Genomic DNA, 24791 nt, shown 5'->3' with positions numbered 1-24791 from the left:
AAGAATAAGCCCTTCCTCTGAGACTCCCCTAACTGGCCTTCAATCCGTGCTCGCCACAATTCCATCTCCCCTATCACCCCAAAAGCCAAAGCCCGCCTAGCCTCACGCTCTTCTTACACTGAAATTGCTTTAGAGGCACCTAATGTCTTCCATATGGTGTTTCCTCTACCCCTCCTATGAGACGCCCATGGAACACTCCATTCTAATCCAGTTTTTTCTTCGCTAGCCCCTCTGCTTTCCTCTGTTCTGCTCCTTCGTTCTCAGCACCTCCCGTTCCGTGCTAAGTGCACTTCTGATAGGATAGCGACCAATTCCCAGTGGAGGAATGACCATTGGCAACTGCCTACGAGGCACGTCACGTCCTATATCTGCGTGTCTTCGCTATATCAGCCACATCGTCACCTATGCAAGATCTAGTAAGCGGCTTTCCTCGTTGATTGAGTGATGCCTGATCTTGGTGGCAGTTGGAGTAACGGCACCTTGGAGGCAGAGGGGTGTGGGTAGTGGAGAGCCCAGAAGAATGCAGGGATTCCGGGACTGCTGCGGTTCCCGGGAGAGAGCAGGCAAGCCATAACGGTGCAAGCGAGGAAGGTCCTCCAACTCCCAGAACATCCTGTGATGCGATGTAAAAGCCCGGTGAGTGGGGGGGGGGGGGGGGGGAAGGGAGGGTGCGCGTGTGTGGGTGTAGCGTTGTGTGTGTGTGCGTGTGTGTAGGTGTGCGTGTGTGTAGCTGTGTGTGTGTGTGTGTATGTGTGTGTGTGTGTGCGCGCGATTTCGAAAGCCTGACTTGCTCTGAATGTGGGACAGGGGATGTGCACGGCGCCGGCCTGGACGTGCGCATACAGGCGGTGAAATCGCCAAGGGAAAACGCGTGCCCATCCCCTGTCCTCCATTCCCAGCAAACCCACAACAATAGGTCTTTCCCTGGAGCAGCGCTTCGTGCTGCTAACACCAGCGAGACCTAAAAACAAGGGTTCAGTAATAGATCTGCTGAGTCAGCACAAACCGCTGGTTCATTTACCCATTTACCCTGGAAACCGGAGGACATGAGGACTACAGGACCTCACATGCAGTATCATGGCCGTGAAAAGAAACACCGGGCGGAAACGAACGGAATGCACATTTATTATTACAGGATATCAGCAGATTAAATGCCCGGTTTTCAAGCTCACATATTTGTGTGCCAGATAAACAATAGTGAATGCATGCAAATGTTGAGTTGGACCCTATACTCAGTATCACTTTACACACAGTTTGTACCTACTTCACTAAGTTTCAAATGTCTCTTTTGCTTTACAAAGTGTAAACCCTGCTATGGCTCCTTTCTTCCATAGAATCTCCCGTTTCAATCGAACCCTTCCATATCCGAGGGTACTTGGCTTATTTCTAAGCTGATCCCAGTGCCTTGCTTCTCCGTGAAATGGATCCAAAAAAAACCTAGTGTAAAGCATTCTGGGAGATGACTCAATGAGCGAAGTAAATGCATTTTCTTTTGAATTCATTCATGCATCCATCCATAGAGTGGTTATCTACAGCATATGAAAATCTTATTGACTTTCAAGGAAGCCGCGCTGCTGTACAACATGGCTAAAAGCACACTGAGAAAGCTAACAGATCTTGCATAGACGAGACCTGTTGGCTTTGCCAATGCTTGTTTAAGTCTGGAGCAGAGCGTATGCCATATGCCTCCTTAGGGCACAGTGGCCAGAGAGCGCGGCCTGTTGTATCCCAGTCATGTCTGCCTGGGATCAGTCCACAGGTGTCTGTGCCCTCGGTGACCCGCATTTCTTCCCAAGGAGATGTTAGGGATCGGGTTTATCGGCAGCGTAAGCAAGGGTGTGGCATAATGAGAAGTGCAAGGTAACTGCCTTCAGAAAGTGTGGCTAGCCCTTCCCCTCACAAAGAGAGTACCTGCACTTATAACCATGCCACATGTACCACTCTACTGCATTCAGTACCTGCACTTCTCGACGGACTGCAGACACTTTCTACCATTCAGTAACTGCACATCTCACGAAGCTGTATACACTCCTGCACTTCTCAACGGACTGCAGACACTTCTGTACCTGCACTTCTCACCAGGCTACACCGACCTCCTAACATTCAGTGACCGTGCTTTTCACTAGACGGCAGTCACACCATTCTTTTCGCTAGAGTGCGGGCACTTACAGATATCAAATATCTGCACTTCTCATAAGAATACAAACACTATAATATTGATTACCTGCTCTTATCATTAAAAGTTCAGGCAGTCTCGGGCAGCTAATACCTGTTCTTTTCACCAGAGTACTGCCACTTTCAGATAGCTAGTAGCTGCACTTGTCATTGCAGAGCAAAGGCTATAACATTCAGTGCCTGCACTTCTCACTAGACTGCATGCACTCTGAGGGTGTGAGTACCCATTTGTCTCACTAGTGTGCGGACACTTTCGGATAGCGAGTACCTGCACTTCTTATCAAACAGAAATCACTATAACCACCAATATCGGCACTTCTCATTACTGCATGTACTCTCGGTCAATGAGTAGTACTGTTCCCATCAGAGTGAGGGCACTTTCAGTGTGTACCTTCTCAGCAGACTATGAACACTAGAACATTGAGTACCTGCACTTCTTACTAGAATGCAGGCGCTTTTGGGAAGTGGGTACCTGTTCTCATAAGAGTGTGGGCACTTTCAGCGGTTACCTGCACTCCTCATCTGACTAAATCATGATTAAACACAGAGTGCCTACACTTCTCATCGGAGTCAGACAGTTTCGTACAGTCAGTACCTGCACTTTTCATTAGACTGCAGGAACTCCCAATCGGAAAGTACCCACTCTTCTCATCAGAACACACACACACACACTTTCAGAGAGCACATAGTTAGAGTTCTCATTGGACTATAAACATAACATTCAGGACCTGCACTTCTCGTTATTGCAGGCACTTTCAGAGGGCTAGGACGTCTTCTCATCCTGTTGATACCACTTTCAGACAACAAGCACGTGCACTTCACACTGCTCTTCTCACTACATACCACGGAGTACCTGCACTTCTCATCAGACTGCATGCACTTTTTGACAGTCGTTACTAGCATTTCTCGTTCGAGTGCAAGCACTCCCAGGTATCGGTTATATGTTAATTTCATCAGACAGCGAGTACATGAAGTACAGTGACTGGCTGCCAGTCGCAGGCCCTTCTCACGAGCCCACAGGGGCTGTCAGTGGTGACTACAGGAGCTGACAGTGGTGAGCACACTGCTGTCACTCTCAGAGTTTGAGTACTTGCAGGGATCTCCAGCCTGCATGTACTGTTGGATTCTGCAGTTCTAGGCGCTGGCAGATAGCACCTATAAGAAGCCTACAGGCGCTATCAGGTTGTATATTTGCACTTTCTACACGAATGCTGGTACTAACAGATAGCGAGTACCTGCACTTCTCAACAAACCAAATGCTGCAGTTCTAACCAGAAAACAGCAAAAAAAAGGAGTTTTCCCTAATAACCCAGAAAGGACTGGGAAGAGATATAGCAACAAAAGGGGGTTCCTTTCTGTGGTTTTTAATTGTAGTTTTTTTATGAATGAAACTAGTAAAGCAAGACACCTGTTTAAAGAACTCTAATGTCCTCAGTAACACATATACCAATAAACCATAGGTTGTATCAAAATATCACATTTATTAAAAAGAAGAAAAAGGTTTTGATATCAAATCATTCAAACAATTCCACATAAACATATTCTTGTCAAAGAATTATATATACATTATATTTATTCCAAAATATACAGTTTAAAAACATATGAAGACAGTTTAAAAAGTCAGTGTTGTCGACGCGTTTCGGTGCATAGCTGGGTAGAACACCTTCCTCAGGACTATGGTTAAAAACTTCGTGAATTATTAAGCATTTTCAATTTGCTGTGCCAATCTGGATCCTGGAGTAGAATAACCTTTATCGTGTTATACACCTCAGCTCGATCGTCTAGAGGATTTGATGGTAGTATGCAAATTATGCAGTGTTTCGAGGAGACTCTTCCAAGCGCCTGGTGCGTATCAAGGTCGCTTTTATATAAGCATATTCTTTCTTCTGAATATTGTTATAAGTTAGTTCCAAAGTATTCGCTTCTTTGGAGAGAATTATGGCGAGCTTCTCACCTTGATTAAATCCCGTTCGAGCCGTCCGCCTGGTCTCCTCGGTCTCCAGAGTCGGCTTTACTAGTTTCATTCATAAAAAACTACAATTAAAAACCACAGAAAGGAACCCCCTTTTGTTGCTAACCAGAAAACAGGCACTGTCAGACAGACAGACTTGCATTGGTCACCAGACCACCTGCGTTTAAGTTTACATCAATCTAATTCTACAGTTTACTCTGGATTACAGGTACTTTCAGGCACGGTGTACCCGCACTTCTAAACTAGCCAGCTTCTAAAGCGAGGCCGCCTAGGATTGCGTGATGCAGAGTCGACTGACCCTGTGAACCAGGCACCGAGGAAGACTGCAAGCGCCTCGAGGCGGCGTTTGCGCTCTACGATGGAAATGCACGGCTTATACAAATAAAAAAGACGTCAGCGCTTCGCCGTGAAATAGATTAAAAAAAAGCCAATGAGTGGTGCGCACGTGCGCATTACTGCAGGCATATGTCTTCAATTATCTCGCCAGTGTCGGCACGATAATTGAAGACATATGGCCTTTGGTGCACGTAACAGACACCAATAGGCCATGGGCGGAGCTACGCGACCGCCCATGGCCTATTGCGTGTACTGTTTTAAAAATACACACACGCAAAGGCCAATGGAAATGGACCTAGGAAATAACACGCATGAGCTGCGTGGAATTTCCAGGTCCATTTTCAAAACCCCCAGAAAAGAACTCTGGATGCGCGACACTGCTGCGCAGTGTACGCTAGGCCGAGACCTAAAAATCTGCCCCACTCCAATCTTCCGCACTCCCATCTGCCCCACTCCAATCTAAAACAATCTGACCCACTTCAATCCTAGTCAGTCTGCCCCACTCAATCTAAAACAATCTGTCCGCTCAAATTCAAAACAGTCTGCCCCACTCCATTCCAAATCTATCTGCCCAATCCAATCCGCCTCACACCAATCCAACCTACATCACTCTCATCCCACTCCCTCCCCAATACACCACACTCCAATCGAATACACCCCACTCCGAAACAAACTGCTCCACTCCAAGCCTAAACAATCTGCCCCACTCCAATCCAAAACAATCTGCCCCACTCAAGTCAAAGACAATCCTCCCCACTCAAGTCAAAATCACATTAATCCAATCCACTGCACCCCAATCCACCCTCCAGCCAAATCAAACCTGCCCCACTCCAATTCACCCCATCCGAATCCACTCTACCTCAACCCATCTCAATCCAGAACATCCCACCCTAATGCAATCTTCCTCAAGCAAATTCATCCAACTCAATCCACTTCAATACCCCATGCCAATCCAATTCACCCCACTCCAGTCCAATCCACCACAACCCAATCCCACATCCTATTTCAATCCAAGTCAAGTCAAGTCAAGTCAGAATTTGTATAGCGCACTACTCACCCAGAGGGTCTCAAGGCGCTTAAGGGAGGGTGGGAAAGCGTTAATTATCGAATATCCAAGTTTTGAGTTGTTTTCTGAAGGAGAGGTGGTTCTGTGTAAGGCGGAGGTGGGTGGGGAGAGAGTTCCAGGTCTTGGCCGCTAAGTAGGAGAAGGATCTTCCTCCCATGGTGCATCTTTGGATGCGTGGAATCGCGGCGAGGGCTTGATTGGACGATCGTAGTTGGCGGGTGGGGGTGTAGAAGGTCAGGCGCGTGTTGAGGTATTTGGGTCCTAGGTTGTAGAGGGCTTTGTGTGCGTGGGTGAGTAGACGGAACGTTATTCTCTTGTTGACGGGGAGCCAGTGGAGGTCTTTCAGGTGACCGGATATGTGAGCTTGGCGGGGGATGTCTAGGATAAGTCTGGCTGAGGCGTTCTGAATGCGTTGGAGTTTTTTCTGTAATTTGGCTGTTGTTCCGGCGTAAAGGGTGTTTCCGTAGTCCAGTCGGCTTGTGACAAGTGCTTGGGTGACAGTCTTTCTTGTTTCGGTGGGGATCCAGCGGAAGATTTTTTTGAGCATACGTAGGATGTTGAAGCATGATGATGAGATGGCGTGGACTTGTCTGGTCATCGAGAGGGAGGAGTCCAGGATGAAGCCCAGGTTACGTGCGTGGTCCGTTGGTTTGGGTGCGATGCCCAGGGCCGGTGGCCACCATGAATCGTCCCAAGCGGAGGGGGATGATCCTAAGATGAGGACTTCCGTTTTGTCTGAATTCAGTTTTAAACGGCTGTTCTTCATCCACTCTGCTACTTCTTGCATCCCTTCGTGTAGGTTGGTTTTGGCGGTGTTTGGGTCTTTGGTGAGGGAGAGGATCAGCTGGGTGTCATCTGCGTAGGAGATGATGTTGAGGTTGTGTTGGCGCGCGATGGATGCGAGGGGACTCATGTATACGTTGAAGAGGGTAGGACTGAGTGAAGATCCTTGTGGTACGCCGCAGATGACTTCAGTGGCCTCTGATCTGAAAGGGGGAGGCGGACTTTCTGGGTTCTTCCGGCGAGGAATGAGATGATCCAGTCCAGTGCCTTTCCTTGTATCCCGACGTTGCTGAGGAGTTGTATCAGGGTGCTATGGCAGACTATGTCGAAGGCTGCGGAGAGGTCCAGTAGGATGAGGGCAGCTGTTTCTCCGTTGTCAAGTAGTGTTCAAATGTCGTCTGTGGCTGCGATGAGGGCGGTCTCGGTGCTGTGTTTGGCTCGGAAGCCGGACTTTGATGGGTCGAGGGAGCCGTTAGATTCGAGGAAGGCGGCGAGCTGATTGTTGACGGTTTTCTCAATGACTTTGGCAGGGAATGGGAGGAGCGAAATGGGGCGGTAGTTCTTAAGTTCGGTGGGGTCTGCTGTGGGTTTCTTCAGGAGAGCGCTGAGTTCGGCATGTTTCCAGCTTTCCGGGAAGGTAGCAGTGTTGAGGGAGCAGTTGATGACATCTCGGAGATGGGGTGCGATGATGGAGTCTGCTTTGTTGAAGATGTGGTGGGGACATGGGTCGGTTGGCGATCCGGAGTGGATGGTGTTCATCAAGCGGATGGTGTCTTCAGTGCTGATTGGGTTCCAGGCGCAAAGGATGTCGGAGGGGGGCTTTGGTTTGGAGGTGAGGGGGGTGGACTGGTCGCCAAAGCTGTTATGTATGTCAGCGATTTTGTTGTGGAAGAACGAGGCTAGAGAGTCGCAGAGGTCTTGAGATGGAGTGATGTTGTTGGTGTCGGCGGTGGGGTTGGTAAATTCTTTGACGATGTTGAATAGTTCCTTGCTGTTGTGGGCGTTGTTGTTGAGTCGATCCTTAAATGCTGATTTCTTGGTGGATCGGATCAGCTGGTGGTGTTTGCGGGTGGCGTTCTTGAAGGTGGTCATGTTGTCAGTGGTTGGGTTTTTTCGCCAGGCTTTCTCGAGGGTGCGGCAGATCTTTTTGGATTTCTTAAGGTCGTCATTAAACCAGGGGGCTTTCTTGCTACCTTGTTTGGTTAGATGGTTTTTCAAGGGTGCTAATTCGTCTGCGCAGTGAGTGATCCATTGTGTGAGGTTGATGGCTGCTTGATTTGGGTCCAATGATTTGGTGGGCGGGTTTTGGTAAAGCGATGTGAAGAGCTGGTCGGTGGTAATTTTGTTCCAGTTTCTGCGGGGGATTGGTTGTGGGTGGTGGTGGGTAGTGTTTTTTTTGTAGTTGAAGTGAACGCAGCTGTGGTCTGTCCAATGGAGTCCTGTGGCGTGATTGAAGGAGATGTACTTGCTGGAGGAGAAGATAGGGTCGAGCGTGTGTCCGGCCTAGTGGGTGGGGGTGTTTACCAGTTGTTTGAGTCCGAGATTGGCGAGGTTGTCTAGAAGGGTGGTGGTGTTGCTGTTGTTGTTCTTTTCTAGGTGAAAGTTGAGGTCTCCTAGTAGAATGTAGTCCTCGGAGGGGAGGGCGTGTGGGCTGATGAAGTCTGCGATGTCTTCGCTGAATTGTGTGCGGGGTCCTGGGGGTCTGTAGATGAGGGTGCCTCTGAGTGTGGTCTTAGGGTCGGTGTGAATCTGGAAGTGAAGGTGTTCGGCAGTTGCGAGGTTGTCGTCGGAACTGGTCGTGATGCGGATGGTGTTTTTATGGACGATGGCAATGCCTCCTCCTGTTTGGTTGGTGCGGTCCTTTTGGATGATCTTGTAGCTGTCCGGGATGGCTATGGCGATGTCGGGCGCTGATGAGGCGTTCATCCAGGTTTCTGTGAGAAAGGCGACGTCCGGCGATGCGGTGTCTAGTAAGTTCCATAGTTCAGTGGCATGTTTTTGGACCGAGTGGGTGTTGAGCAGGATGCACTTCAGGTGGTTAGTGTCGGAGTTCTGTTTGGCGTTTGTGGATTTGGTGTGGGTCCTGATGCAGTCTAGCTTGCAGGAGTGGCAGGTGAAGGGTCCATGGGTGTGTCCTGGGGCGGCTTGGTAGCAGTCTGGGAGACGTCCTGTGTTGAGTGCAGAGAGGGTTGCGGCGTCGTACGTGGAGTGAATTGTGCGGGGACCAGAGGGTCTGGCCTGGGTGCTGTCCGGGCGCGGACGGGCGTAGACGGGCTTACCTTTGGCGCGCCTTCGGCGCGCATAGGGCGCGTCCGCTACGCATGAACGCTGCGTGCAATTACATCTGTCATAAGTGGAGAGTGGCGGAGCGAGGGAGGAGGAGCTGGGAGGTGGGAGCGGGGTGGAGAGACAGACTAGGAGGCACAACAACAAGATGGCAGCAAAAACAAAAGTGAAACAGGACGAGATTGGGGCACAGTCTGGGATGTCGCTAAGATATGGGCAGAGGCACTGGCACAATCAGGCACAAATTATTACAAAAGCAGTGCGAGCAATGCAATATAGCGCTACGATATCAGTCAGCCACAAACAATAATACAAGCAATGAGGGCAATGCAATATAGCGCTACGATATCAGTCAGCCACAAACAATAATACAAGCAATGAGGGCAATGCAATATAGCGCTACGATACCAGTCAGCCACAAATGATAATACAGGCAATGAGGGCAATGCGCAAATTGGTTAATGGCAGCAATGAGCACAATAGCGCTACACTACCAAGTGACCAGGGAGCGTGTGGGGAGCGACCGCTTCTGAACGAGTCAGGACGGTCACAGCGCTGAGACAAACGGGTCGATCCTTAGCTATCTGTGGGAGGGAGGAGCAGCTGGGAGGCGGGAGCGGGGTGGAGAGAGGGGCTAGGAGGAACAACAACAAGATGGCAGCAAAAACAAAAGTGAAACAGGACGAGATTGGGGCACAGTCTGGGATGTCGCTAAGATATGGGGAGAGGCGCCGGCACAATCAGGCACAAATGATTACAAAAGCAGTGCGAGCAACGCAATATAGCGCTACGATATCAGTCAGCCACAAACAATAATACAAGCAATGAGGGCAATGCAATATAGCGCTACGATATCAGTCAGCCACAAATGATAATACAGGCAATGAGGGCAATGTGCAAATTGGTTAATAGCAGCAATGAGCACAATAGCGCTACGATACCAAGTGACCACCCGACTCCAATCCACCCAATCCAATTCACCCCCTCTACTCCACTCCAAACAACCCTACTCTAATCCAATCCATCCATCCACCCCAAACCAATCTAATCCACTTCAATCTAGCTCACCCCATTTCAATCCATTTCACTTCAACCCACTCCAGCCAGTTCAACCACTCCAATCCACCCCAGGCCACTCAATCCAAGCCATTCTACCCCAATCCAATCCACCCCAATACCTCAATCGACTCCAACCAACTCGACCCTAAACCCCACTCCAATCCGCCCGCTTGAGTCCAAGAGAATCCTCCCCACCTCAATTCAATCCAGCTGACCCTAATCCAATCCACCACACTCCAATCCAATCCACCCAAATCCAATCCAGTTCACCACACCCTAATCCAATCTACCTCAATCCAATCCACCCATGCCAATTTAATTCACCTCACTCCTGTCCAATTCACCCCACTCCAAACCACCACAACCCAAGAGGATGTAGCTTTGCGGTTAGAGCCGTCGACCTCGAAGCTGGGGAACTGGGTTCGAGTCTCGGCAACGAAGCTCAACATCCTGTGATTCTGGGCAAATCACTTAATCTTCCTGTGCCTAACAAAAATGAATAAGTCCATCTGTAACAAAACCGGTACTCTTGTAAAGATCTGTGATACCCGATGTCTCGGGTGTAGTTTGCGATATATAAAACTCTTTCAACAAAAATCCCCACCCCATTTTAAGCAACACCACTCCAATCTAATCACCCGCATCCTGTCCACCCCGTTCTAGTCCAATCCGGCCCAGCCCAATCCAAACCACCCCATCCAGTTGTGTCCACTTCCTCTACTCCACTTCATTCCAAACCACCCTACTCCAATCCACCCCCACCCAAACCAATCTAAACCACCCCACTCTAATATACCCAATCTAGCTCATCTCATTTCAATCCATTCCACCCAATCCAATCCAACCCACTCTACCCCAATCAAATTCATCCCCAAACCAATCTAATCCACCCCACTCTAATGCACCCCAATCTAGCTCACCCCATTTCAATTCATTCCACTCCAATCCAATCCACTCCATCCAACCAACTCTACCCCAAACAAATCCACCCAAATCAAATCCACCCCACTACCTCAATCTATTCCAACCCACTCGTTATTTCACTCTACTACAGGTTCTGCCATTGAACCATACTCCCTCTGCTCCACTGTACTCCAACAAATCCAGTTTATGACACTCTACTGCCCCCACTGCACTATAGGACACTCCACGCTACTAACTTTTAGCCATACCAAACAGCTGCCACACTAGTGTACAACATGGCAAAAACTCTTTGCTTAAGTCAATAAATAACTCTTGTAGGCAAGACCTATTTGCTTGCCAATGCTTATTTATCGTGCTACTTATCCTAATGTAGGGTGTCGGAGGACCTATACATCACCCATCATACAGAGACAATATTTCATACAAATGTGTAAATCAATGTACATAAATGTTGCATGAGGTAAGGAGGTTTATAGGGTGCAGGCGTCACATAAGATCCTTACTAGTAGGCATTAGATGTTAAGAGTGCAGTGTCCAGGGAAACACTGTCAGGACTTAAAACTTAACACAATGGTTAGGGTTGTCTGTACTAATACTTACCCTTTTTAGCAACCTTAGAATAATGACAGATTGATAGAAAAACTGATAAAGTTCTAAATCCTTTTCTCGCAATCTGCATGCAGCTCCATGAGGCCAGTTCATACTTCAATGTGCTACACTAAGAGGATTGAAACTTACGAACAAAACTTATTACACAACGTGTCAAATGCATTGACCATATCTACATAAAACACAAACATATTATCTTTTTGCTATATCATGTGCATTACAGCAGGCGCAGTAAACAAACCCGCATGTTACTTTATGAGTCAAAACTGAGTAGACAAAACACAGATCGCCCTAACAAGTGCATTCGTTATTATTAGCCCATGAATATTGCTGGGAACAAAAAGGCCTCTGCAGCTCTTAACTGCGTAAGATATGTTAAAATGCAGTCTCATTACGACCAAGTAAGTAAGCCACAACAGATTTATTGTCAGATTTCTCCTTTGTGCGGCAGTTTCTAAAGAAAAAGAAATGTATTAGTTGACTGTTAAGACTTCAGTTTTCATGACTCCGCCCCTCGTGACTCCAGCCCCTTCTAGCTGCCATACCTTAAGCATACATACCAACAGATCCGATTCCCGATTTTTAAAGTAGAAAACATGGCTTTATTTTAGCTACCTCCCGCCTGTAATTGCCTCTATTTCAATAGAAGCCAATGGGGAAACAACACAACCTCGATTATTTTTTCAAAATATCACACCTCCCTGTTCTGAAATTTTGCATGCATGCACTAACCACCAATTTATAGGTTTCCGAAATATTTTTTCCAATTCCACTTCTGCCTACATCCATGTCCTAGCTCCTGTCTGCCCTAAAGTTCTGACTAGCCGCACACAGCTGTGTCTTTAGCACTCGCTCTTCAAAGCCTTGTCTTTCCCTCTCCAGAGCAGCCTCCGGTCCTCCTTCTTTCCATTCCCGACATAAATCTCAACTATTCCTTCGCGCTCCCTTTCCACAGTCCCCGGTACTCTATGCTTCTCCCTTCCCTTAATCTCCTCTCCTTGGTAGCTCTTTTCCTCGGCGGCTTCCTCCTAGAACTCTCCTCCGACTGCCCTCCCTTTCTTCCCCTCGCGCCCCTCCCTCTCTCGCGGGCACTCCCTGTCTCTCCCACAATGCCCTGCTGTCTTACACACACAGATCCCCTTCTCCCGGGTGATGTCACTTCCTCTGAGCGCAGGGTGGGGGGTGCTGGGGGGAGTCACGACCCTGCTGAGCTCAGAGCCGGCGCCCTGCGGGGCCCCCAGTGCAGAAGATGCCTCCCCAGGCAGGGCGGTCCTTGGGATGTGGGCATCCTGAGGAGCGGCGGACGGCGGGCAGCACCCAACCGGCACCCGGGAAGCTGGCACTCCAAGGAGACTGAGGAGCAAGACCGGGGATGTGACCGTAAGAGACCTCACTTCACCCTGAATCCACTTTAAGCACCAAGAGACCCTCAACCCTGATAACGCTCCATCACGAGACACCCCATCAGACCACCGAGAGACTGCCCTGTCTCTGAAATGCACCAGTCTGCATGGGAGAAATCAATGATGGATCATCACAGAGACACCCCCTCCACCCTGAGTGATACTCTTTCAGTGAATGATAGCTGTCATGCCCGAACGAGCGTCTACCCACCCCTCCTTTCTTGAGAGACAGGTCCCTCGTCGCGAGACATCTCCATCACTGAGACGTGCCCCTCTTTCCCGAGAATGCACCACTCTCACCTGTGACGGGTCACTGAGGCACTTACATAACTGAATACTTCCCTCATTCTCCACCCACACCCCACCTTCTAACTCTAGGAGACATGCAATTGCTGATATTATGTCCTCATTTGCCTACCTTCAGTCCCGAGAGCCCCCCTCAAGCCCAAGAGGCTCCACTGCACCCCCCGAGAGGCCCCCTGCACCCCCGAGAGGCCCCCTTCAACCCGAGAGGCCCCCACCCATCAACCGTGACTGAGAGGCCCCCATCAACCCTCAGAGGCCCCCCATCATGAGCCATCTCCTCCGGGAGACACCTTCATCACCGAGAAACAGGCTTCCAACAACGAGACACTGCCCCTTCTGAGAGGCAGCTGCATTACTGGAAAACGACTTCCATTTTCGAGATACTACTGCCATTGAAAGACAACTTTGACCATAGCTGAGAGACACTGATATCACAAAACTTTGACACCTTATTTAGAAAGAGGTACCTGGACCCAAAAAGAAATTCCACCACACAGTGATACATTGAGAGAGCTTTTTTTTTTACCTCGAGATAGGTGTGAACCCGAGAGACATTAAGCCCTGAATCTCTTCTTACCTGAGCCATAATAGAATGCCTACATTCTTGTCCTTATATACCCTTAAGATAATTGGCTCAGGCACTGTGAGACTCCCCCTTCTCGAAGAGACACCACCCAACCAATCCCACCTTCATCGCTAAAACAACTCAAACACGGATATTTGCCTCGCCTATATTAAAAGACAAATCTCACTCACGAAGACCTATCTTAGCGAGACATTAATGAACCCCTAAATACAAGTGAGCCATGAGACACCCTCCCCCATTGTTTATTCCTGGGTATGTAACGTCTTAGAGGAAATATAAGGGGCTGTAAAGCAGCGAGGATAGGTAATGAGCTTAGAATATTCACAACATATGCTGATCAGAAAGTTAAAGACCGAAACAGTGGGGTGGAAAAATGTAGCACACGAGAAGAAAAGAATAAATACCTTCTCACCTGTTTTTTTTCCAAATGAATGTTATCCAATGTGTGAGAGGTTTTACAAAGATTTAATCGAAAGTCACCGCTATTAATATTCTGCTCCATAAGAGAATAAGGAAACTCAATGGGTTAATCAAACCGGTTCTGAGGTGGAATTTGCCTATAACTACTTAAAGACTATAGTGCGATTTCGGTGAGAGCCCGCCACATAATAGGCAGATATGGTGTGATTATGTTAGAAAGAGAGACTATAAGAAACTTAAAACCAAGAACGAGTGTTATATTGCGATATCAGTATATGGTTAGTGTACGATCTGCTATTAGTATGGCTTGTAGCCCGTTTGGCAGTCCAACCACTTTCCTCATGTTTCCGGGCTTATGATCGCAGACCAGAGCTTGACTCCGCTTGTGATACAGTGTCACACGCTCTCTGTTTTGATCATATTCTCGGTTAGACACTAGCTTCTTTAGAGGGGGCCAGATCTATTGCTCATGCCCTCCGCCTTGGGGTTCACCAGACAGCTGCTGAATGGGCTAGATGACACAGACAAATACAGTGTTGTCTGCTTGAAATGTTTACATCTGACTTCGTATGTATAGTGTGTGAAATATATATATATATATATATATATATATATATATATATATATATATATATACACACACACATACATACAAAGTCATTTAAACATTTTAAGTAAATATGTACCCATGTATGTATTTGTAAAATGTGAAACCGTTGGATGTTGCCGCACCAGTCTCTTCTGTGGCCCAGTGTGTTAACCCACACTCCCCATACCTGATCATTTTATCATTTTACTTTTAGAGATGCCACTGCAATCAGGTGGGTAGGTCCTATTTATTGAGTTATGGGTATTATGATTTTGTTGTTTGAGGATTGAGTGCCTCATATGTAGAATTACCTCCATTATGCCAGGGTTAGTAGTAGGCTCACAAGCTTCTTTCTCTTGCACACATGCATTTACTCGCACTTACTCATTAAATCTCTTATTTATTTTCACTTTTAATCTCATTCATTCTCACTCTTACTCATTCACATTCTTTCATTAGCTCACTCACACTCACTCTTACTAATTGATTGGGGCTTGCGGTCACTCTCACGTGCTCCATTTTTTCCTCGCTTGATCACACTTTCTCTCATTCTCAGTGTGCCTTGCGTATTTCTGCTCACTCCTTCTCACTCTTACTGTCCCTGTAATTTTCTGGCACATTCATTCATACTCACTTGTATGCGCTCTCACTCATTCACATGGACTCACTCATGCTCATTCTCACTCACTTTTACCACACACACACTCCCACACAGACTCTCCCCCTGCACTCATGCACACACATTTGTGAACGTTTTTTTCCTTGCCTCAGCTGACAAAGTACATTCTGTTTCAGCTCTTGGTGCTTCACTGACCCTCGTGGCAGGCACATATAGCTCCATCCTGCCTTCACCCTACCCTTTCCTAACCGTATGACGAGTTGGGGAGAGCTGAGTGGAGCTTAACTCTGACACTACAATGTTTAAATATGAAGCACACAGCGCCACTTTTCCCAGTGACGCTGGTAGGGAGGCACCTAAGCATATCAGCCCCCGCGTTCAGGGCTGGGAACAGCTCGTGACAGCTTGTCCGATGGCCTTCGTGCATCTGAGGAACTTCGCACAGATGTCACTGCCTGCCTCAGACTGCCGTTTGATACTCACCTCACCCCCTTTTACCAGGGAGTGTCGGCATTTTTTATTGTACTAATAGCTTGTGTCATACAGTGCCCAATGGATGAGCTGAGTTATACGGTGCCTTACGAATAGGCTGTGTCACAGGGTGCTCTGTGGTTTGGCTGGCGTTATACTCCTTTTTCTGGATGGACTGGTGTCTTACAGTACTGCATTGATAGGCTGATGTCATACAGTGCTTTTCGGGTGGTGTAATACAGTGATCAATGCGTGGCCTGGTGCCATACACTTCCTTTTGAATAGGCTGTTGTCACAGGGTGCTCCGTTCTTTGGCTGCTTTAATATAGGAATGTGCAACTTTTGCACAATTTGCTTTTGTGAAACTGCAAAAATTACACAAAATGTAAAACTGACATTTAGACCTTTATTTTATCATGAATGCCTCCTTGTGTCCATTTTTAATGCAAGAATGATTTCGCATAAAACAATAATTTGCAATGCAATAGGTCTTGCATTTGCAAGAGCTTAAGCTATGGGCATTGTAAATGACAATGCCTTTTATTTGTATGTTTTGATAATTAACACATAAATAAAAGGCATTGTCATGTACAGTGCCAATAGGTCAAACTCTTGTACATACAAGACCTATTCAGAGAAGAGGCTGCAATTGTTCTGGGCTGCTTAGAAAGTGAAAGTGCGCTTGGTGAGCTGAATGTTGCAGGAAAGCATGTCGTGCCTGCAGTAGGAGAAATTATTTAAAGAAAATAGTGCTTATCGACTAAAAAAGACTCCCTGTTTAACAACCGAAGTAAAAGAGCCAGTCCGCATGGGAGGTTACAAATGAAGACCAGGCGGTAGTAAGGAGGGACTAACAAGCCTATTAATGAATCAGAAGCCAGCTTTTACAAAGGACAATGACACAAGCTAATGACAGATATAGGCGGAGAGTGGGCAGGGCTTTGATTCCATACTCTCAATACAGCATGGCGCACAGAGAAGTTCATGTGCTACCCAGTTTGACCTAAAAAGTGCAAAAAATGCTAGTGCTGGAAAAACGGGTACCACTGTTTTGGTTGTTCATGTTGTTTGCAGGCTCCTTTGCTAAAATGTCTAGAATTTCGTCTACCAAGCATCATTTGAAATTCACTCATTTAAGAGAGATTACTCATTATTTTTGTACCTGGGCCTAGTTTTTTACCGTTTTTGGGATGGGCTGGTGGCCTAGAGCAGTGTTTCCCAAACTGTGGTCCGCTGACCCCCAGGGGTCCGTGAGACATTCCCAGGGGGTTCCCAGGACTCGAGTGCCTGTCGTCGTAGTGAAAAATTAAACGCCCATGCGTCCTCACAGCACACAAGAGTTGTGAATGTTGGCGCAGGGGCGGCGAGACCATAATAATACAATCAGGAGGTGGGGGCAGCGAGTGGGCAGTCAGGGGGGCGGGCCACCAGTTGTACAGCGGCTGGGGAAACGAGTGGAACCGAAGGCAGAAGGGCACAAAAACAAGGGAAAATGAGTGGAACAGAGGGCAGAAGGGCACAAAAAAAGGGAAGAACAAGTGAACAGAGGGCAGAAAGGCACAAAAAACGAGTGGAACAGAGGGCAGAAAGGCACAAAAAAAGAGTAGAACAGAGGGCAGAAGACAACAAAAAAAGAGGGAAAAACAAGTGGAACAGAGGGCAGAAAGGCACAAAAAACGAGGGAAAAACGAGTGGCACAGGGCAGAAAGGCACAAAAAACTAGGGAAAAACGAGTGGAACAGAGGGCAGAAAGGCACCACAAACAAGGGAAAAATGAGTGGAACAGAAGGCAATAGGGCACAAAAACGAGGAAAAAACGAGTGACACAGAGTGCAGACTGGCACAAAAAGCAAGTGGCACAGAGGCAGAATACAGAAATATAGGGGCAGCTAAGAACAGAAGGCAGAACGGGCAGAGAGGCACGGGGGCAGCGAGGGGAACATAAGGGAAAACCGGGCAGAGACACAGGGCAGCGAAGGGTACAGAAGGAAAGACCAGGCAGAGAGAGCACAGGGACAGCGAGGGGAACAGAGGGAAGAAAGAAAGGGGCACAGACCACGTACAGGCAGCGGGGGAAGACAGACAACAGCAGTCACAGGCACAACAATGAAAATACAGGCAATTCAATAAAAGCAATAAAGCTTTGAAAGGCATATGTGTATAGGTTACCGTTACTTGGCAGGCAGGTAAAAATAGATGCAGCCAGGATCAGCAGTAGGGTTTTCGTGCTGCTGTCTGATTGCTCACTTTCCACAAGCCCTTGGGTGAATTATGTGTGTTGTCAAGCTTTCATATTCAGACATATCAAGCTCTTATTCCGTGTAGCCTTTGCAGTTTGTTGGCAAGAGACTGGGCAGTGGGCATCCTAACAGGAGAGGGTAATTACAGGTGCCACACGAGGCCTCTCTGAAATATGCCTTAACTGCACTGCTCAAACCTTGGTGGTAAAATATTGTTCTACTGTCTGTGACTAAAGATTATGTCTAACAGGGTTTATGGTAATTGGCATAGCATTGCTCCATGATCTCGCGGAAACAATATGCCTCCTGTGCAGATACCTTCCTGCCATCTCTTGCACTTCCTTGATGAACTCCTAATATAGACCTTGAATTTGCTCTGTACACTGGACTCATCGCTTTGTGCACTATCTTGTTAGAATTTTCACAATATTCTTTGCTCCTTGGGGCATGTCTTTATAATAAAATGCTTCATAAGTGTATAATATTTTAGACCTTCTTAAACTGTAATTAGGTAAAAATGGTAATAATTCACAATCATTCAACCTGTTGCTGTAAGGAAGGGTCACCACTCCAAGGTTCTGGGATGAGAATGTAGAGGAGCTGCTATGGCTGAGAGCAGGAGACTTGTACCACTAAATAATACACTGCTGTATGCATACATGTCCATGCCAATAGACCCAATTCAGGCTGTCTCCCTCTCGAAATTGCCTCTGCTTCAAAAGGCGTTTTTAAAAGGAAATTTAAATTGTACAAATTGCTTGGGGGTCCCCGGTTTCCAGTAGTGATTCAGTGGGGGTCCTCAGGAGTCAAAAGTTTGGGAACCACTGTTATACAGTGCTCGATGGGTGTCTGGTGCAATTCAGTGCTCTGTGGATAGGCGGTGTCATACAGTGGCTTCTGCATGGATTGACGTTACACAGTGCTGTATGCACTGGCCGGTGTCATAGTCTGCTCTATACATGGGCTGGTTTTATATTGTGCTTTCCAGAGAGGCTGGTGTTATACCATGCTCTGTGAATGTTTGTTGTAATCCAGTAATGCCCTGTGCAAGGGTTGATGCCTTACAGTGCTCTGTGCATGGACTCATGTCAGTTGGTGCTGTAGGTAGGTTGGAGTCACACATTGCTCTGTGAATGGGTTGGACTTTCCCTTTAATCTTTGTACGGTCTGGTGTCACATTGCTCTATCTAAAGGCTAGTGTCAAATGTTACTGGATGCATTGGCTAGTGTCACACATGCCTCTATGCATGGACTGCTGTCTTATGAAGCTCTCTGATTGGGCTGATATTACACAGTGATCTTTGAACGGGCCGGTTTTGCGCATGGGTTGTTGTCAAATTGTTCTCCATTTATGGTCTGGTGTCACATTGCTCTGTGTTCATAGCCTTGTATCGGACAGAGGGTGCAAAATGGCTGATGTCAGATAGTGTTGCATGTGTGGCCTATGTCATACAGATCTCTATAGGCAAGATGGTTTCAGTCAATATGTTTATTTATGATTCGGAGCCCCAATGAGTTCCACATCAAATGTATAAAAAGTGAAAAAAATGTACAATGTCTTATATCATGGTATTCTTGATTACAGAATAAAGCGCAATCGAAAGCATAATAATTATAATTTCACTATACAAGTGGGGTTAAAAGCAAACGTGACTCCATCACAACCCAATATGTGAAGAGCGTATGCTCATATAAATAAAATAAAAAATCTTTACCCACCCAATTTTAGATTTGTGCAAAACTCCATAAGACTTGGTCCCTTTGAATATCCAAACATCCTCCTTTATACAGTTCAAGTAGCTTTAAAAACAGTTTACAATAAAAAACCATATGCTACGCAGCTAGGACCCTTTTCCTATCAGATCTTACACATGATGTGGGGCGTGGCCAAATAGCACTTGGTTTTATATCCTGCCCTAGATTTCAGATTTTAATGTACAAAAAGGATTTACCAATCAAAATTGAATAAGCTCCTATCTAAAAAATATTTTAAAACTGTTTGAAAAAGCTAAAAGATTTAGCACATACTAATTCAGAGGGGGGCAATAAACCATTCCAAGCCTACTCTGCAGTAGTAATGTTATACTTTAAAAATACAGATCTTAATAAGCAACGTCGTAGGGGTTGTAATGTGGGACAAACAAATAACACATGGTTCAAATCTTGCACCCAATTTCCACCTAAATCCCAAATTCTTTCCTCCCTAGTAAGACCGTTTCATACAGAGCACTATTCACGGCTTGATGTAAATCAGTACTCTGTGCATGGGCTGGCTGCGAACAGTGCTCTGTGCATAGTTTGTGGACTACCATCAGAGCATATTGTATGGATGGGCACGTGCCATACATTGCTCTATGTGTGTGCCGCTGTCAAATAGAGCTATACAGGTGATCTGGTGCCATATAGTGCTCTGTGATTGGTGCTATATATTGGACAGTACATGTACTGATGTCAGAGTGCTCTCTGTATGGGATAGCATTGTACTGGCTAGTTTGTGATTTCATGGAATACCATTACTGAGAAACCATTTAACCTGTTCCATGGAAATATCCAGAATGAAAGGCATTTACCATTTTGTAGAAACCGATTCATACAATGTCTTTTTGGTCGGAATTGGCTTTCGAATACTTATTTTTTAAGTATAAATGCAATGCTTGCAGGTCTCACTTTCAGAAACAGTTTTGTCAGATATATTTATTTCAGTGCTTTACTTCAGGGGACTTTACATCATATTTATATCTTTTACAAAGATATATCTGACCCATCACTACATGTAAACACCATCCTTAGCTGACCCCTCATAATCCCTGAACACAATCAATCCGTGCAGCCTAAAATCCCTCACCACACCTAAACTGCATTCGCCCCTGAAGCCTAAAAGCTCTTTGTACTTCAAAAAACCACCATCCCTGAACCATAAAATGACTCACTACCCTTAACTCCACCCATTACTGATACCTAAAAACACCTTTCTATGCGTAAAACCCATCCACCCCATACCCCTTAAAACACCTCAGCACACACAAGTTCCACCCATCCCTGAACCCTAATAAAACCCTTAAACACCGCCCATCCATGACCCATAAGAACTCCTCATCACTCTAAATTACTCGAACCCTAAAAACCCTATCTACATCTAAACTCCACCCATCCTTGAATCCTTAAAACCCCTTACCACCCTAAACTCCACCCCACCCTGATCACTAAAAGCTCTTCACGACTCCAGCTGCTTTGAACCTTAAAAAACCCTTACCAGCCATAAACTTCACTCATCCATGAACCCTAAAACCTCTCAACATAGTGTTTGATGGATGGATGGACTGGTGTCACTTGGGCGCTGCGCATAGTTTAGAGTCGGACAGTGTTGATGGATAGATTGGTGTCATTTGGTCTGTGCATGGGCAGAACATGAAACTCTGATGTCACATGTACCTTTTAGCACACGAGTTACAAAGGCAATGTCTGTAAAAGCATGAAAACTAGGTTTAGCTGAGATTTGATCTTAGTGGCCATTTGCGTATATATCTAACTGTTAAAAAATGAAATGTTTCACCTTTCTGCTACAGTATGCATGTGCAGTATTGTGTTGTACCATGTGCAGTTGTCCTTTTGTGAAATATTCCTCACACTAGGCATGGAGTTAACCACACAAATTCTCGACGCTGGCTGGCAAAACTAATTTGTTAAACCCAAATGTGACATTTTGCATTTTGAAACAGCAGATGACAGGAAAGTATTTGTATCAACATCGCAGTCTAGAAAGCGCATTTATCGAAAGTAGCAGTACACGTTCTAGATTGCAGTTTCACAGCCTGTATTCTCTGCCTTGGAAACAAGTCTTGGTCTAGCTAATAAAAAAAGAGTGCAACTCTACAGTCTTAGCACCATAAGACCTATGTGCAGCTCTGTGGGTTAAAGTGGTAGCAGCAATATTCTGCATACGACCTTTAGGATGCAGTTCGAATAGCCAACCAAGAAAGTATTATTCATTGGGCAATGGCGACTCTTGTTTACAATGTGATATAGATATAACAAGACTGTAACGGCAAGCGCGTAGACGTTAAAACGAGGTAGTATCCAACCAATTCAGTTGTTTCCATTGAACAGAAATCCCCCCCCAGACCACTTGCCGGTATATGGTGCCTGTTGTGCTCGTGCACGTACGCGTGCTCTCTACGAGCTCCCTCTCCTTCGGTGCCATGTAAGTCTCCGCACTCGTGTCTCCCTGCGCCGAGTTGCTGAGCGACTCTTCGGCACGGCTTGGACGTTTGACTGTGGAAAAAGGTAGGGCTAGGACCTTTCTCAAGATTTGCCCGGCGCTAACCGCCCTTGTACCATTCAAATTACCAAGCAATGAGGCAGGCGCCGGAGACCAGAAGGCAGGAAACAGAAGTTTTATTCCGACGGAGCAGAACACATCAGATCGGACAACAAGGTATCGTCTCGAGGTGCTCTAACAGCCTCTCGGAGGCCTGGCCTCTTATACACTGGTTTATGGCATGTGACCTTTCTTTATTACAATCAGAACTTTGTAAAGCAAGGAAAAGACATCCCCGTAATCCTCGTGTCAATCCCACCCCCATATACCTCCACAATAGAGGTCCTCAACCTGCTGATAAGAGAAGGGGGTCATCACGCAGCTGAGTGTTCCGTCGAGTCTTAGGATGTGTGCGCCTGATCATATCCCAGGGGGTGGGGAGGCCCTGATCATCAGTGTGTCCTTTGAAGAGGGGCGATTCCATACAATAAGGGGCAGTAAATGATATCTCCCGGCTTAGGCGATGGCCTCGGTCCTGTGTGGACAGCTGGACACGGGGTGAGGGGTCATCAAAGGAGTGGTATTCATGCCGCGTGGACAATCCAGTGCGGAGGGAAGGTTTATCAACAGAGGGGCATTCATGGGAGGAGAGGAGGTGCTGGTCAGGCGCTGGCGTGACTCCCAGGGACAGGGTCATGCGGAAGGGTCATGCTCATGAGAGGGAGGGAGGGGGAGCCAGGGTGCGCGGAGGATGCTTGCTGGGTCAGAGGGGCGCGCTGGCAACCGATCGTGGACAGGGAGACCATGATACCTAAAATGGTTGTCGTGCACGTTGTACATAGGTGACAAGCTGGCGCAGATGATGTTCAGTTCGTAAACTAAAATTCCACATGACGCCTTTGACTCTTGAACAGTCAGGGGCGGCTGGTGACATTTGAAAGTGGTAGGGCGTAAAATGATTGTCATACTGCGCCGTGAGCCCGAACCACCATAAGAGAAAATTTTGAAAAAAGAGAACAAAAATGGTGCACTTTCAAGCAAATTTGAGAAAGCAGGAAGGTTAATAAAGCAATTGCCAGCAGTCAGCAGACAGTCACTAACTCACTACACGCACCAGCACTAGGTCTAGTGTGACTGTGTGCGCCGGTGACGTGGGCTGTGCTGCGCCTGGGACGTCACCACACACACAGCCATGGCCAATCGCTACTTCCTGGCTTCACTGAAGTCACACAGTGACTGGCCATAAATCTGTAATGACAGGTACACAGGTATTACTGCACAGTAATTACCACAGTATGTAGAATGGTAATATTTAAAGACTGTAGAAGTGGGTGCCTTAATTCCTCCATCTCTCCCTTCATTCTCTGCTCAACCTGCCCTTCTTTCTGTACTTGGCCTTTCCATCCTACCTTCTCTCTTCCTTCCTCCTTTCCTCTCCTCTCCTCTCCCATCCCCTACCCCTCTTCTCCTCTCCTCCTCTCCTCCTCTGCCGGTCACCCTCCCAGCCCAGCCCGCCCCTCCTCTCCTTAGCCCCACTTCCTTCATGTACTCTCCTGCCCTTCTCTACCCTTCCCACTACCCTCCTCCCCTCCTCCCCTCCCCTCAATTCTCCTCTCTCTACTCTTCTCTCTCTTCTCTCCTTCTCCTCCCTCCTTCCCATCCTGTCCCCTCCCCTCCTCAGCTCTCCTCTACTTCTCTTCCCTTCCATTCTTCCCGTTTCCTGAAGGGGCCCTGACACTCGTCTCGCAGGCCTCGTAGTCCGTTTTCCAGGCCTCCTCCTAATGTTCCGTTTCGCGCTGACACGAGTTTTATCATAAGAGGTGCGAGCCGGCAATTAGTCTGCGCGAGTGTTGCAATGAAGGACAACATAAATAGAATAACTTCAAGTGTGAAGTTTATTGCAAGATAGAAAAGTTGAGGTGGTCACAGTGATGACGTGACGAAGCCAGCCAGAAGTCCGACTCCGCAGACAGTCACTGAACTCACTACACGCATCAGCACAAGGTCTAGCGTGACTGTGTGCGCCGGTGACGTGGCTGCACTGCGCCATGGGGGGGCACAGTTAGTATTCTCCCTGATCGCCCATTTAGACCCTGGGGCTGCCGCGGCCCTGGCGGCATGAAGCAGCACCCTTGGGTCCCTTCTAAAGGTGGAAGCCTGTGCTCTGCGCATGCTCGGGCTGGTTATATCCCTGTGCCGCTCAAACAAGCTGCCGCAGCCCAGCCGGTGTCGCCCCACCCCCAGGCTTCAGCAGCGTGACGCGAGGAAGGAGTCGAGGACGGAAGGTCAAGGTAAGGAGCATTGGCAAATACAATTGCATTTTGCCTGCTTAGCGTGCGTGCGTCCATGTGGCTTAGTGGGGCTACGCCCCAACGCCCCAATGGACGCACCGCGCCTGTGAACAGTGCTTGCCCGGTCCCCGTGTTCACCAGAAGCTTCCCTGCCCCAAGCACACATTGTTGCTGGTGGCGAAGCTCCTTGACTGGTGTGTGTGACGACTGACTCCACTCGGCCAGAAACCGAGCCGCAGACATTGTCTGGGTGTGAAAGGCTGACACCGTCTTGGTCATTTGGAGGGGATTCAAGCACAACTGAAAAGCTTGAAAGCGTGTAGGTGTGTATTGTTGTGAACCAAGCAGAGGAGTGTTTGCTTCCGTTAAGGAAGATTTCCCTCCTCACAACCTCCTGC

At 47.4% G+C, this 24791-nt stretch overlaps 1 protein-coding gene across 3 annotated transcripts in view; it reads left to right on the top strand.

The window, feature by feature from the left end:
* Window positions 1–24791, top strand: part of DAGLA (diacylglycerol lipase alpha) — a 642479-nt gene that overhangs the window by 348391 nt on the left and 269297 nt on the right. Inside the window, exon 1 of one of the 3 annotated variants that reach the window (XM_086955591.1) lies at window positions 12377–12590. The exons of 1 other annotated variant lie outside the window; for it this stretch is intronic. The gene's annotated coding sequence lies outside the window, so the exon portion shown is untranslated. Of the gene's footprint in view, window positions 1–12376; window positions 12591–24791 lie in introns of those variants that run through there. One more of the 3 variants, XM_086955593.1, reaches the window with a different exon arrangement.

The sequence above is a fragment of the Lissotriton vulgaris genome, chromosome 2_1, assembly GCF_964263255.1.
Source record: "Lissotriton vulgaris chromosome 2_1, aLisVul1.2, whole genome shotgun sequence".
Lineage (NCBI taxonomy): Eukaryota > Metazoa > Chordata > Amphibia > Caudata > Salamandridae > Lissotriton > Lissotriton vulgaris.
This window is presented reverse-complemented; position numbering and strand designations above follow the sequence as displayed.